The sequence below is a fragment of the Idiotropiscis lumnitzeri genome, chromosome 4 (assembly GCF_059441095.1).
Source record: "Idiotropiscis lumnitzeri isolate Australia: NSW breed Sydney's pygmy pipehorse chromosome 4, RoL_Ilum_1.0, whole genome shotgun sequence".
Classification (NCBI taxonomy): domain Eukaryota; kingdom Metazoa; phylum Chordata; class Actinopteri; order Syngnathiformes; family Syngnathidae; genus Idiotropiscis; species Idiotropiscis lumnitzeri.
In genome coordinates this window covers 28,194,767-28,211,120 of record NC_142394.1, presented here as the reverse complement: position 1 = coordinate 28,211,120, position 16,354 = coordinate 28,194,767, and the positions used below count along the sequence as shown (strand labels likewise).

The following is a 16,354-nucleotide window of genomic DNA, read 5'->3' as shown; positions in this document are numbered from 1 at the left end:
ACATAGCGAAGTCAAACCGCAAGCGTCAAACCAACGCGTGGAGGGTCTTGTACACGTAAAATTTCACATTACACACACGCGAAAGTCATTTTTGTACGCGGTATTTGACATTACGCTTACGTCATTGTGGCATAAATCTAACGGCGTAGTTGATCATTTCTGACCGTTTTGGAGACACTGACACGGCATGGCTTAGTCGTGCGTCGACTTGTGTGAAAGTTGACAATGCTGCAAATTTAAAATTATACAATGGCGTCAATTGTTTTGAAATGTGGTTCAAGACAAAAGATCATAATGATAAAGGTAGAGAAGGAAGCGGTTTGCCGTCAATGTGCTCTCCATCATGTGGAAATGGAGCCCGAAAGCCGGCGTCGGGGGCCTGGAAGTCATTGCGCGACACTCAGGGTGATGATTAGGAGATAATTGGTGGACACGTTTAACGCGGATAATGTCTTAATTGCAGCCATAACGTTTCAGCCGGCGTGAGAACAAAAGGGGCATCTTTCAGTGGCGACACACAGCCCCCTCGGCGTATGTTTGTTGTCGCGCCGCTTCTACGAGCCGTAAATCTCGCGCTGACCTCAACTGGCGCGCCGATGGAACGCAACTTTGTCACGCTTACGTCATTTCCAACGAACCCTACGCCTCGCGCTGTGCGTCACCTCTGCGCCTCGCGCTTCTTTGGAAGGGATTTCCATTTCATCTTGTTCTGGGCTAGATGGCGACTGGATTACGCCGTGTTCGGAGGCTGTTTACATAATTGCTGAAAAGCTGCAATGACTGGGAACTCTCCATTGTGGACGTGTGAGACGTGTCGCTAGCTAGTTAGCTAGCTAGCTAGCTAGTTACCAAAATGGGTACAGCGTAACGTCGCTTGATATCAGAAAAGTATCAGAAAATGCTTAATGTCCTTAAAATAACAAATATTGAGGCGATCGTTTTGATAGCTTCAGAGATCGATGTGGAAACGGGTAGAGATATGCGCGGAAATTTTCAATTGCTGAGCTGTTTCTCATAGAGAATGTCTTCGTGCCCATAAAATGCAAAATACGTTTTGATATTAAACTCATTTTAGCTCAGGGGCCACATGGAGGAAAATCTATTACCGAGTGGGCCGGAACAGTAAAATCATGATCTGTAACATAAAACATTTGGCGTCAATATGACGCAGATGATCGCTCTCTGCATGCTGTCCTGGTGTTACCAGTAGTTGAATGTGTCATACTTAACACATTTATGTCATGAAAACCAAAAACATTTTTATACTTTACCAAATCTTCTCACAGGCCGGATTAAAACCCTTTAGGGCCTGATCCGGTGCAAGTCCAAATGAAACGTTCAGAAGTAAAAAACGTTATGGACAAAGTGCACCACGCTGCTGTGGCTGGTTTAGAGCGCCTCGTTGTTGCAACGTAGAAAATCCCATTTTGCAGATAAAAATCAATCTGATACAATGAGAATGTTGACGCTCGATTGTTTTCTTTTAAAGCATGCTTAGCTGGAAATGTGTAAAACAGTGGTCAGTAGCTCACCCTCGTACCGCCACCGCCAATTCCGCTGCCCCCCCCCTCATCCCCCCGCCCCCCTGCATTGACATTTCCATGAACTGCCGCTTGATGTTCCTCAGATGACGAGGAACGGGATGAAAGAGCAACTCCAAAAAGAAACAATCAAAATGTGCCGCGCAGATGTCTCGTGTGCGTGCGCGGCGACTGGAGGAAAATCTGAATTCTTGCCCCTCCCCCTCTCCCCCAGCTCCACCCCTTTGCCTCTGCACACCCAGTTTCCCCCGCAGGATGAGACGGGAAAGCGCCTCTCTTCGGGAAGACAACGTGTGAGCAATTGGAAGCGTCGGAAGTGAAGGTGAAGGACGGGAGGAAGTTACGAGGACACAACATGAAGAACATGCAAGTAACAAAAAAAATAAATAAATAAATAAATGAACGCACCCAAGGAGGCTTACCAAAACAATGTAATAAGAATGTTAAAAAATAAATAAATAAAAATTCCGACTTCACAAAAGGCAAATAACTGTGGTCAGCCTCCCAAACTCTTTCCCAAAGACAAATCTGATGAAATGCTAGAAACTTGAAGAAAATTGAGCTGACTAAGCAGTTTAATAGGCAGAAATTAATCTGGCCACACTTACCTTTGGGACTGACACGTTCCTTCTGCACCAAAGCATTACGATTCATTATAAACTAAACTGGCAGACGCAAATGTATCCGACCAAAAAAAACCCAAAAAAACAAAAAAAAAAACATCCAGAGCACTGCTTTCATTTGACCGTCACGCAACGATGACAGGAAGGTGAATAAAAAAACTTACGCGTGTCACAGCTCGGAAGTCCAGCCAAATAGAGCATGCCGACAGGAATCACCCACTTCCGGCACGTCACCACCTGCGGCCGTGCGAGAAACAACAAATCGTCTCACTCACAAATCATAAACATCCAACCAACGGGGCGATGTTCATCTTCAGCTTCCCTCGCCTCATCCGTCTTACGCGGTCGTGTTCGCGGCATTGTTGCTCGGGGAACGCAACAAAACTCACGCGTGGTGCAGCGATCCCGGCGACATCTGGTTTTTATTATTTTGTTGTTACACACTTGTGATAAAGAAATATAGCCTGTATTTGATAAAAACATAATAAAGCAGTGGAGTTCATCTGTGTGTGAGTGCCTTCGTGTGAGCTGTGGCCTACAGCAGCTCTCATTGCGGATTTGTGTCTCTGTCGTTAAACGGTGACTGTGGCGTATCTCTTTGACACGGCGCAGAGGACGAGGTGATGTCTAACTTTGGCAACCAGAGGTCGGGATGGCGTCCCGGCACAGGAACGGGGGGCGTTTATGCATCTCCGGACCTTTCCCTGACCCTCCCCCAGCAGTGCCTTAAACACATTCTGCTCTGCGGCACCATAAAACCCTTACAGACCTTTTTCCCAGCCGCACAAATTCATATGAAGTTCACGAGCGTGCCCCCTCGCCAACCTTCCCAACCGGACCTTCCCTCGCACGCCCCCTTTAAATTTGAGCCCCCCCCCCCCCTTTTTATGATCAAGCTCGGTCCGTCATCCTCCTCGTATGTGCGCTTCGCCTCCAACACTCCTGCCCGCCTTTTTCCTGCTCTCCGCGAACGGGGTTCCAGCTGGCGGGGCGCCTCCGCAGCGGCGAGCCAGCGGCCGCTCGCGATTTGTAAAGCAGAGACGGCGGCGGGTCCTGGCACGGGATGATTTCATAGTCTAGTGAAAGCCGGGGTGAAAATACGACAAATGCACGACGACGCACGGCCGAGAAAGTGAAGCGCCGGCCGTGTCACAAGTTGATTAAAAGATCGAGCCAGCAGGCCCCCGTTGTGACAGGAATGGGCGCACCCGCAAGCGCTCGATCCGTTGGCACCGCACGACACGGACGCTGAGAAACGGCGTCTCCGGCGTTTCGGTGGTCGCTACGCTAACGGGGGAGCAGAAAGGAAAAAATCTCAGGCTACCGAGCATGAACCGGCCGCAGATATTTTTCTGGCGGCGTGAGGAGGCGATGACAGCGTTGGAAAAAGAAAATCCTACTTTTATTGATGGGCGACAACCTTATGAGGGCGAATAAAAGGTTAACGTCTTTATGTGTAGAGAGCAATAAAACCGAATGGCACGCCTTTGAAAGAGGGGACGCCGACGTCATGCTTAAGATGAGATTTTTCACCATTTCCACTCCGGTCACGATTATCGACTAAATCAACACAACGCAATCACGGATTAATTTAATAATCGATTAATTTGTCGATTTTTTTTGATGAATCGAAGAACCTGATAGTCCGAGATTCCAACGCGGTGGTGGTGATGATTCCGTTCCTGGTTTGGTAGAAAACAGAAATGTTGATTCTAGCATTCTAAAGAAAAAGCAGATGTTTGCAAATGTCTGATTTGGATTCTACGCTCAAGATCATCAGTCAGCTTTCATGGAGGACCAGGAGAATATTCCGCCACTATACGGATAAGGGGTCGGTCATCTGGTGGCCACCGACACAAGAGGTCTGTTCTAAAAATAGCAAAAAATAAAAACTTCATTTTCGTGGAACGTTCGAGAAGTGATTATTTGAACATTTGTGAGATTTGTGTCACGTGTTGATATTTATGATGGTGTTGCCTCGTCATAAAAATGATCCGCGTCATCAAATCAATGAGCATCAATCCTAACTTCATGAAGGCTGATTTCAGCAAATTTGTTATTTCAGACGAGTGCATCAAACTGGTAGCCCTTCGCATTAATCCGAATGTCAGAACGTAACTCAAAGTAATGGAGTATTTTTTTTTTTCTTTTCAGCAAAAATAATAAAATACTCTGGCAAGTTCTATACAGTTTAAATTACTCAGGCCGGCACTACAGATTCTGAAGGCCCCCGACCATCTAATTGGACAAAAAAAAAATCTAATATCCACACTCGTGTTGCACGCAGGGCAGGCAAGAGAAAATTAAATATATTGATTGGGGACAAACAAATCCAATTGAATGTCCCAAATATTAAACAGCAGCTCGGCGTGAAAACGTCTTCCTCAAAGTCAGCCGGACGAAGCGTTAAAGAACAGCGGACTCGAAATGGTGCCGTGTGGGAACGGAACCGTAAAACAAGGCCTTGGACACGCTACGGACAGCAAACACGGCTATTAAAACATAGCTTACAGGTGTGTGTTCAGTGAAACTTGGAAATGAGATTAAGAGGAGAAAGTGTTGCTGTGTGTGTGCGTGTACATGTGTGCGTTTGTGGCTGTAAAATCCTCTACAAGGTGCCAACGGCTCTGACCCTTCACCTCTTTTGAATGTTGCTATATGCTGGAATGTGTATTAGCAGGATTTGGTGTTCCGGTGCCCCTGAGGGTGTGTGTGTGTGCAAGTGACCTCAGACATGTGTTGGTGTTAACTGGCACCACGAAGCCTGGAGGGGATCATTAGTGGCCTCTACACGTCTTTACTGTACATGGCGGGAGGCGGTTTACACACACGCACACTTTGAGTGTGTGTGCGCGTGTGTCCGCATCAAAACGGCCTGACCGTGGCGACGCCAACATGGCGGCCTGAGCGCCGCCCCCCACGAGCAGCCCATTAAAGGTCCGAGAAGGACCATAAACAAGCATCGGCGTCAACGCTGATGCTTGTTTGGACTGCCTGCTGTGCGCCCGTTTACTCCGATACTCGGGATTTTATTTTCCGCAATCTACCGGCGATGCTTGGTGGCGGCAAAGAAGAGGAAGGTGACGAGCGACGCCCCCCTCGATAGAAGGGAGGCTGAGTTGGAGGTGGGGAGGTGGGGGGGGGCATGCAAACACACTCAGCAACTTCTTGGGGAAGTTTGAAGTGGTCCCTTTTGTCTGCCGTCATGGTTTCCTTCCCTCCTTTTCTGCCCGTCCTTTCTTCTGGCCTTTTAACAGTAACCAGAGAGGCCAAGAACAACGCTGGGACACAGCGGGAGACGAGGAGGGTGAGTGGGGGACGCAGAGGGGGGGAGACAGGGGAGACAGCGATCGGAGATAAGAACTGTCTCCACGCTGTAAGAGAATCCTGTCTTCCTTTTCCTCTTCTGTTTTCAGATAAGAGAAAGAGCAGCTTTATCTGTGTGTGTGCTTGTGTGTAGGTGAGTGTGTGTGTGCGTCCATGTGTGTGTGTGTGTGTGTGCACGCCAGACAGCTTTCTCAGACCCTTGATGCCGATCATCTGTTTTCCACCATTCATCCATTCATGCATTTGCAACTGTGCGTGTGCGCGCGGGTGCGTGCGTGTGCGTGCGTGTGTGTGCGCTACGCAGATCGTGGTCGAGGAAAAGGCTGGTCCGTCTGATGCAACTCGTTGTGGAAACTAAGCAACCACTGTGGACATTTTTCCTCCATATATGCCCCCAACCCCTTAAAAAAATCTAATCAAATGAAAATAAAAAGTCAATGAAATAAAATCACGCAACACCTTCGTGAGCGTCAAATGGCAATTCAAGTCATGTGACCAGACAGTCAGCGTATGGCGATCTTTATTTGCATAAGGGAACGTGACGATTGTTCACACGCAACAGGTGGCTCGCCGGGTTTGTTCTACTTTTGGCTCCTGTGGAAGAGCATTTCTTCGTTCACACGTCACAAGCATAGACAAAAAACAGAGATGCGTTATTTTAAAGGTCCCGTGAAGTCAATTAAAAGATTTCGATATTTGCTGGAATTTGCTGCCATCTTAGAGTGCCTCATTGTCCCCTTTTTTTTTTTTTAAATCACTGCAATGTGGCAGGTTTGTTAAATTGACAAGACATTTATTTTCACTTTACAGGGACTGTAAGTGAAATTACATGATAATGATTTCTTTTCTTGATTCGCACAAGGCAAAAAAAGTTGTTTTTAACGACTGCGCGGCAGTGGAAAACTTGGCGAGGATGATCATTTCCACCAGCGGCCTCAGTTGCAGAAGCGGAGAGCGGGGACACGCGTCAATGCAAGTGGTGCGCAGAAGAGGCGCTACGCTTCATTTGATGGCTCGCGGCCTCCCAATCAGCTGCGCGACGCCTCTCATTAGCCCGTCTGCAACCCTCGGCCATTTCCTCCGACGGAGCCTCGTGAAAACAACGCCAGCGCGCGCTCGCCGGTGTGTGTTTCGCACACTGTCAGTCACGCCCCTTCTGATCGATGGCCGGGCGTCCCGTGCAAACATTCCCTGTTGGTTTAGAGGTGCGCACGGGCCGCGGCGCGGCACCTGCTCCGCGCGGTGATTAAACGGCGACATTTACGGGCGGGAGCAAGAAAAATAGAGGGATGAGGATTCGCCACGATTTTAATGGTTTCCCCATGTTGAGTCAGCACTCCCAAAACGCTCCCTTCTCATGAAAGACACGAAACCCGACCCCCCCTCCGCCCCCACCCCCTCCTCTGGTCCGGTCGGTCTCCTCGTCCTTTCTCCGGGTTTCTATTGACAGCGCTCAATGATATCAGCGGCGCTTAATGCCCGCCCGCCATTACATCCCGACTCTTTGTCTGGCTTATCGGGCCCGATCGGAGACGACGCTTTGCTTGAGTTTCCATTCTGCATGTTAGCCCGAGCGACATAAGTGGAGCGGAGCCCTCCGGGATGAGAAGACAAACTTCACTTGGTGCTCGTCAACTTGCAGCCACAAGCCGACATGTTGCGTCATGTCCCACGGGGGAAGACAGATGGCGCTCATGAAACCATCAAAGCCGGAGTTTGAACGGAACCGAGCATTGTTGTTTACGAGATGTCGCCTGGAATAATTCGTGCTTCGGCTGATTTATAAAGATGCCCCACAGACCGAGTTGCCCATAATTACGGCGACCGAGTGGAGGTTTTGGTGGCTTCCTCAAAGACAGGGCAGACAATCCATTTCGGGGGGGGGGGGGGGGGGCGGGGCGGTCAACCATGTGAAAGATTGAAAAGATGCCCCCCGCCCCACTTCCCCCGACAGATCATTACAATCCTTTTCCAAAGCGTTTGCCGATGTTCCCCCCAAGAATTTGTCTTCCCGGTTGCCATGGCAACGCAAGGCGGCAGCGCATCTTGGAAGCGCGTGCCATCCAATAATAAGCCAGCTTTTACACAGGTCTGATTGATACCGCCGGCCGCGGCGACCCTCGGCGAGTTGCCGTGGGAACGGCCGCCAACAAACAGGCCGCCGATTGGGGAAGTTGTCAAAACAAAACCGACGGCGCCATCAAACACTCCTCCTCGGACACGTTGCAGCTCCCCAAAAGCGTCTGCTTGCTGGCGCGGAGTGAAGCACGCTGGGAAATATTGAGAGTCATCTTGAGGGCCTTGGCGCCGAAAACGCCTGATGAGTTTTGAATGGCCTCTTGTTCTAGGATAAATCTGCGGTCGTGGCAACCGGGAGCCGGCGAGGACAAGGAGGAGGAGGAGAAGAAGGAGGAGGAGGAGGTTGGTGGTGGTGGCGGCGGCGGCGGCGGCTCTACCAGGAAGCGACAACGAATCTTCACTAAAAAGTTGACGAAAAATGCCTCTATAGGGATTAAGAAGTCGGGAATGATGAATGATTCCGAACGCGCATTCAGAATCATCCATCATTCCCGAGGGGGATTTTTTACCAACTTGTTCTGACCACGACTGCATCATAATGGACTAAAAACAGTTGCGTCAAAAATAAAACAAATCTGGTCCAAGAGGGACCGACCCAACTTTTTGGGTTATTTAGTTAACATAAAAACACAAATGAATGACATCCAAATTAGGGTTGCGCCATAATTGACCCAAAAATGTTTTTGGAGCGTGAGCAGTGCCCCCTCGCTACTTCGCCGTTCGGTTATTGCGGGGTCTTTCGCTGGGTTTTCATTTGTGACCATAACTTCATTTATTGCTGTTTTTTTTCCTTGCCCTTTTTCTTCCGTCTAAGTCAGACCAGTCAAAAAAAAAAAATGTAAGAAGAATTTTGTTTTACAAAAAAGAAAAAAAAAAAAACATGAACATGAGACGTTTTCGCCCAACAAACACCCGTCTGGAAGTACGCTCAGAGCGCAGAACTTCACTCAGAACGCTGATCAACATGTGCCGTCCCCCAAAAACGGACGACCAGACCCCAGTGCGTCGGGCAGGACAAGGAAAGCAAAGCACGAGCCGCTGATTATAGGCTGCGTTCAGAAACGAAACGCCGAGTTATTACTCCGTTCAAATGTTCTTTTTTGTTCAAAAAGGCTTACCTTAACCAGAATGTTGCGCTACAATGTAAGCAAAGGAACAATGATGGTTGCATTCGTGCCCTTTTTGACTCTGTAAATCCTCGTTGTGGAATCCGGCAACAAGATGACGTGACGACTAAATGTTCTTCTTCAGCTTCTCATCGGAAGATGAAGAGGAAGAACCTCAGCCGTTGCGGGCATTTATTCTTCATTTTGAATTAAGCGTAACAAGTGGACGGCGGAAACTGTGTGGTGGTGATCGAAATGGCAAAATAGAGGGGCAAAGTCCTCTCCAAAAACTTCGACTTCACAGAAATTCCTCGCAGGGAATATTACGCATCACCTACGAAAAGTGAGGCAACATTGTAAACTCCTTGGCTAGTCAGCATTTTTTAGGACTCATTAAAGGGAATAAATGAAAATCACCACTAGTGCTGGGATTTAAAAAAAATAAATATATATATATATATATATATATATATATATATATATATTGATTTGAATCGATTTTCCTTTTCATAACCCAATATAGATTCATCAAACCATGTATAGATACTTTTAATGACATCTTTTCCTCCATAAATTTACATGAGCTCACACATCACGCGAGACCTTGTCACAACGCAAAAGTAGGGGATCAAAACAAAATGGCGGAAGCTGTGAAGTTAAACAAGCATGAAGGCAGATGTGCTCAGGTCATGTGAAATAAAACGTGCATTGACTTCTATTCTTAACGTAAATATTAATATTTTACTCATGCACCGAAGTTTGTACTCATTGCAGCATTGGTTCTCCTGAAAATGCCTTACATAGCAAAGTAAAATTGGTCCTGCGTGAAATTGAAAATCAATCAAAGTGAATTGAAAATCCAATCTTATCAGGCCCTTATGTATTGAATCAAATCGATTTTGGACATTTGAATCGATAACCATCCCGCCTCAGCCCCCATAGGAACAGCGAAACAAAACGCCGACCTCCTCCTATTGCCAACGGACGCAGTGCTGACTCATTTCCTTTGGGCAAGGAGGGTCGGACACACGTCGAAGACGGACCGTGTAATTACGCCTCCACTCTATCGACGCTTCAATGTATATTCGGCGGCAAGGTCGCTGTGGCGACCGTCGGGCTCACGAGCCTCCCCTAACCCCCGCCTTCCCCGGCGCAGGGCTTGGACATTTCCGTGCCTTCGTGACACTTGGACGTCCCCCAAGTGAAACACGGGGGTTTGAAAATAGAGCGGCAGCACGCTCGACGGCGACACGCTGCACAGTAGCTGGATTCGCGTGCGTGCGTGCGTGCGCGTGTGTGTGCGTGACGTCTCAATCAAGTGAATGGAAAGAAAAGTGCTGACCTGACACGGGGGGGGAAGCGTAGCGTGGCAGGTCCTCCCCACGTGGGAACGAGTCAAAGGCACATGTGGATCCTGTTGGGAGACAAAAAAAAAAAGGGGGGGGGGTGTAAACACTTTTGCCAAAGTCCTGTTTTGCGCGTGTCCGTCTGATGCTGAATATTCGCCGCGACCAAGACGGAGGAAATGAAAGAGAAGACCGAGAGGGAGGGGACGGACAAAAAGGACACGTTTGAGGTCGTCCAATAGGTCACATGACATCAGTGAGGTATCAAAAGAGGTCAAAGAATCAAGTTGAGCCTTCCTTTATGAAACCTTTGAATGCTCCCCGAGGCTAAAACGAATCATTAGCATTCCGCGTAAGACTTCAACAAGCCGGTTCGAGAGGAAATGAGAACTTTCTCAGTCTTTCATATTTGACATTTTCCAAGCTGCCGTTGAAGCTCGGAGTGATGAAGTGATTTGGACGGTGAACTTTTCGTCTTAATCCAGGTGGGAAGAGGAGCAGGCGGCCTGTCCAAAATCGTTCCGACCAAACATGTTTGCTCTCGCGACTTTCATCTCCGAGTTCTTTTCTCATTTCCTCGCGCATTCCTCGCTCTCCTCCGCCTTTGTGCGCGGCCAAGGCCGCGGGGCCAAGGCGCTCCTTCCTGCGCCGCCGCGAACAACAAATGGACTCAATCAGCAAGCGTGACGCCCACATGCCGGAGACAAACGTGAGCGTCGGACGGCATCTGCCGCCAGACGCTCGCTCGCGTGCGCTCTCAACGTCCTTCGTTTGCTCAGGTCGTTCGGACCGCCGCCTGCCGATCGCCAAGCTGGGCGCTAAACACTGAGAAACGGCCGCCAGTGTGGGAACGGGTCGCAAACTAGAAAACAAACGGCAATAAAAGTCAACATTGTGAGAGCGAGGAACTCACACACGCTAAATCGCCGTTTGCGGTGAGCGCAGAAGAATGAGACTTCTTCTGTCATGACTGCGTGTGCGTGTGTGTGTGTGTGTGCGTGTGTGTGTGTTTGTGTGGACACAAAACACCAGCAGCATGCGACCATGAATGATGACCACGATAATCACAAACATATTTCCACATGTGGAAGATACAACAGGCCGCGTTTCTCCTTTTCAACGCGAGCGAAGCGTCCGCATGAGGGAAACCAAAGCGGGGAAGATCGCGGACATGACGCGATGATGTCATCAACGTTTGGAGGTTTGGCATTCATCTACAAAACAAAGCGATTTTGGTTGTGTGTTTTACTTAAGAAAACGAACACTTTCATTGCGTCGGCGTGAGCACAGAAAACAGCGAACAGGTGAGTGAAAAAAAAAACGATGGTTTCCTCGAAAGAAAATCGGCCATTTAACGAATTTGTGATTTCTAATATGTATTTCGGCTTCAAGCATGTCCCAAACTCGCAAGATCTTGCAAAAAAAAAAAAAACGGGAACGGCTTTGTTGTGGCCCATTAACCTTCGCTGACACGCCACTGATGTCACCGCTGCGTTTTGACCTCCGAGGAGCGAGCTCGGCGCGCCCAAAAGTGTCCCCCGCCCTCGCCGCGTCTGTCTGCAGCGTCCATCCATCATACGGTGACAGCACTTAGTTGTCATGGCGGCCGGGACTTTTGGAGTCATAAAAAGATGATGTCATATTTGGACTTGAGGGGCAAAACAAATACATTTCAATCCAGCAATGCGTCATGAACGTACAGCCCCTTTTACGCCATGCCTTTTGATTTAAGACGGCAATAAAAAAAATATTGATTAGTTGAGCGTTAGCGAGTCACTAAATCCCTCTCTTGGCACCTTTGACCCACGTCGCAGCCGTAAAGTAGCACCTTATTATCACAAGTTGGACGCGTCTCGTATCCCCCCCACCCCGCCGCTTTCATCATCGGGTTCCAGGCCGGCGGGACGCCTGCGCGCGCATTTCACGTCAGGCCGACAAGACGAACAAATCACCTTGAAAAAGGGTGTGAAGCGGCATATCACACGCGCACACACACACACACAAAAGCAACACTTCCTGCGCCATCCTGTTCTCCGTCGCCATTGTACAGTACAATGTGGCGTCTGTGCGAGGGCGCAGGTACAGTAACGGCGCCTCCATATGGCTCCCATTCCCCGCAGGAAGAAAGGCTATATTGTTGGCGGCCTGTAAAAAATTAACTGGGCCCACTCTTGAAAGTGTAACAAAAACGCCGCCCCCTCCGCTTGACGTGATCTGGAGGAGTCCTTTCACCTGGACGTCAGTGCCAGACGACCAGAATGGAAGGCTACAAACATGACGGCGATGCCTAAAGTCGTTCATGGATGTGGAAGAGACGGCAGAAATTTGGGAAAGATGTTTAGAATATCCCTACGTGAATTGTTGAAACCAGAGATAGTACTGCATGTCGTGATATCGGGGCTCCCTCTAGTGGTAATTAAAAGAATCACTGAATTATATATTCAGACTGTTATGTTGCTACAAATGCTCCAAAGTACGATTTAGTTGTGTTTAACTTTTAATTAGGGATGGGCGAGTACCGACACAATACCAGCCTTATTTTATGGTATCGGGTACGCGTGGAGGCGGCCGATAACAGCCATGGATACATCAGGCCCTCAAAAAAATCTGACACTGAGTAAGTCCTCCGCTCCATCAGTTAGGGCTATACTGCGACCGTTTGACACGTCGGCGAATCATCAGTTGCGTCAGAAAGAAAAGGCTTTGTTATCATTGTGTCAAATTCTATCAAAAGTACTCGAGGTGTCAGTACTTGGCATCGGTGACAGCTCAAAGAGTGACGACTCAGACTGGTTTCCGACTGATAAAGTGTTATCAAAAGTCGATTCTTTAAAGGAACAATGCAATTTTGCGGAATCTTTGAAGACTGGTTAGACTTTTGGGAAATAAAACCTCTGCCTCATTTTTTAGGAACACTTAATCCTACTCCACAGCAGCTTTTTATTGTTGGTCATTATGGTGGCATATGGGGAGCCAATTCATATTTTTTGAGGTGGTAAAGCATCGTCCATTACGCTGATTGTCAGACAAAGCTAGCTAGTACTAAAATACGCAGATTGCCGCTTTTTTTTTTCAACAAATAAATAATATTTGTTCAACAGAAACATTTACAATCTGGTGAGTCTTTTTTTTTTTTTTTTTTACCGTTCATTTGAAATAATGTGTTTTTATTCTAATTTAACACATACGCATTTGACCTACCACTTCTAATTGGACGAGGACTCTGATTGGCTCCTGGACCAGTGCCAAAGACCAGTGAGAGGCCTTTCTGCCACATCAAAGATGTGTGTGCGTGTTCGGGTAGCCCAAGGTGACCACACACACACACTACGTTTACTATTAAACCTGACATCAATTCAACGTGTGGTGGTGTGTGTGTAGTGCTCTTGACACTCCCCGTGGGGGGGGGGGGGGGGGGCATCAGAGCCACAATGGTTCTTGTAGTCTTTACAGCTGCTGTGCCTACACACACACGCACACACACACACAGTAAAGTCAGTTATAAAAAAATGCAGACGAGCAAATTAAAAGAAAAGTGCAGCGAACAGGAAATGGCATCATGGCGCTGGCCGCCTTCCCAACCCTTTGAGGCGCCGTTATGGCTCCAAACATTTAGGCTGCGTTGGGAATCACTCCCTATCCACTATATATAGTGCCCTATATAGTGAGTTTGCCACGTAGTCGAGCTGTTGGAATGTTTAGTGCGTGTAGGTTATCCGCGATATAGCGCCCTCAATGTATCCCACAATATGTCAGTGTCGGGACAAGTTTAAATCGTACCCAGTGAGAGACATCCCTAAACTATTTTGATTTATTTATCATTTTTATTTTATTCTGAAGGACTTTGCCGCCCCCGCAGCAATGTCACCCTGTCCGGCCTCACATAATACACGTCAAAAACCGCCAATGGACCCAATGGTGATGAGGAAAGAAATTTATAGCATGATTCATTGCCAAACAAGAATGAGAAGATCTTTCCAAATTTCATTTTAAGTATGGCAAACATTTTCACCCACAAGAAAAAAAATCTAACCTTGTTCTCCAAAATTTTATAAAAGAAATTGATATTCACATTAAGTCATTAAAATTAATTAAAAGAAAAAGCACACATGCACAACATCTTAAAAGAATTCCCCCTTGTGCTGAGTTGAATATATATATATATATACATATATATATATATATACATATATATATATATATATATGTATATATATATATATATATATATATATATATATATAACTGATGCTCCCTTGGCAATTGTGTTCACTACTGTTGAAAATAAAATGTTAGTTTTTTGCCATTTTTGTTTGTTCAAATATGCTGTTCAAATAAAATATAAAATTAAATTAAAAGAAAAACGACATGATTCATTGCGCAAAGCAACACATTAATTTTGTGAACTACATCATCACAAAAATGTGTGCGTTGGCTTTGAAGGTCCACATTCCGGTATGTCAATTATTTAGGTAATTATCTAATTAACATAACGACACCCCAAAATAGTGTGCCAAAATTATTTTTAATGTCGTCATTATATAAAAAATACACTTACCGCCTGACTTTCTTACATGACCTTTAAAACGTCTTTTTTCAATTATACAATCCAACTTGTTTGTGTAGCGCATTGCATAACATTTGTAAAATTTATTTTTACGTTTGGATTTAAGACATCAAGGACACACTAATCACAAGGCTACTAACATACATTAGCGTAGCTACGTCTTGTTAGTATATATAATTTAATGTTTTAAAACATTCCGAACAAAATCGTCTCACAGCTGCGTCATGTGTGACGTAATTAAAGCGCACAACCTCGGCTCATGCGGTTACACTTTTTATAAAACACTTCAAACGCAACCTATCCCGGAGGCTTACATTTAATTCCGAAATAATGTTGTCGTGCTTACAATTATGTCACATTTGCTTACCTGACGGAAATTGTACGTGCATTTTTGTCAGATTTTTTTTCGTGCCGTTTCTTCTTCTGGTCACATGACCGACGGCAAGAACGTGATAATGGCAAGCTTGCGCCCCCTCGCGGAGATTATCTGCATAGCAGTTGTGGGAAGTTTGGGTGAGGGGAAAAATTCTCACCAGTAAGACGTACGTGACAAACAACGATTAGTGTTTTAACAACTCACATTTATAGAGCAATCATCACAGCACGACACAAAGTTTACAACGCGGGTAAATCGAGCAAGTGTGAACACACAAAGACCGATGTACGAACAAATTCTTATAAGACCCCCCCCCTCTTTCCCATAAATACACTCACATTTCATCTCCATCTGGATACAAACATAAAAATCTTCATTTAGTTTATTAAATGTAATTACTGAAACTAATATGGAATTGCCAATGATGTCCAAATGTGTACTCACAAAAACAATAAAGTAGTGCGTTAAAGACTGGTTGAATGTATTGTTTCAGCTCCTGCCCTTAAGTAACAGTAAACAGAAAAAAATATTTGGAGTTAAAAAAAAAAGTAATTTGGCAAAGTAGAAATACAGTTATCTTTTTTTTAAAAATAGAGCGTAAAAGTAAAAAGAGCTGAGATAGAACGCAGAAGCCACGACAGAACAAGTACTTTGTTACCACTGTTGCCCTCAACTACCTGTGCGCGTGCGCGCGGGCGTGATGGAAAGAGGTTCCAGCTCCCACAGCCGCGGTGACTGTGCTGGCGTTTAATTGGCTGGAAAATCGTGAAAAGCAGGATGCTTTTAGTCACCTTGCCTGACTTCCTGTCCCTCGCAGGAAGTGGACCTGTGTGCCTGAAATTATGTTCATTTGCAGCAGCTTTCTTTTAAAAGTCCCTTCAGAATAAAGCCGTTCTGGACTCTCATGATTGTTCCATAAACGGCGTCAAAGGGGCGAAGGTCGGGACATGGGAAATTTCCAGGATTGTGCCATCTTTTTTTTCTAGAGGGGTGGGGTGCAGGATGGAGCCAGCGGCGTCACTCTTGTGATCTTTATTTAGCGGGCTTGCTTGAAGTCTGGGGTTCGGGATGACCCAGAGGAAGAGGTGAGTGAGGCGCGGCGGCAGGCCCAGGAGAGGCCGAGCTCTGACTTCACGCCACAACAATCCCGTGATTAACAATCTTGTTAAATTATACAGCTTTTTCCCAGCGAGCATTCCTGCCCGCCAGTTAACACGACGACTAATGAGAGGAACATGGCGTGGAAAATGCTGGACAACAGGAAACAAATAACACACACTCATCGCACAAGTCGTGAGCTGCAGGGCGCTGAAATGTCACATTTGAGAGCAGCGATTAGCTAGCGGTGGGAAGTAACCAACGATAGATACCTATAGATCCTGCGGTGTC

At 46.7% G+C, this 16,354-nt stretch overlaps 1 long non-coding RNA gene across 1 annotated transcript; it reads right to left on the bottom strand.

Moving 5' to 3' along the window:
- Positions 1–2,340: 2,340 nt before the first annotated feature.
- Positions 2,341–14,985, bottom strand: LOC148339003 (uncharacterized). Its single transcript, XR_015842857.1, has 3 exons — positions 14,957–14,985; positions 10,019–10,090; positions 2,341–2,401 (listed from the first exon to the last, which is right to left on the bottom strand). It is a non-coding gene; the product is annotated as an uncharacterized LOC148339003 (long non-coding RNA).
- Positions 14,986–16,354: the final 1,369 nt, after the last annotated feature.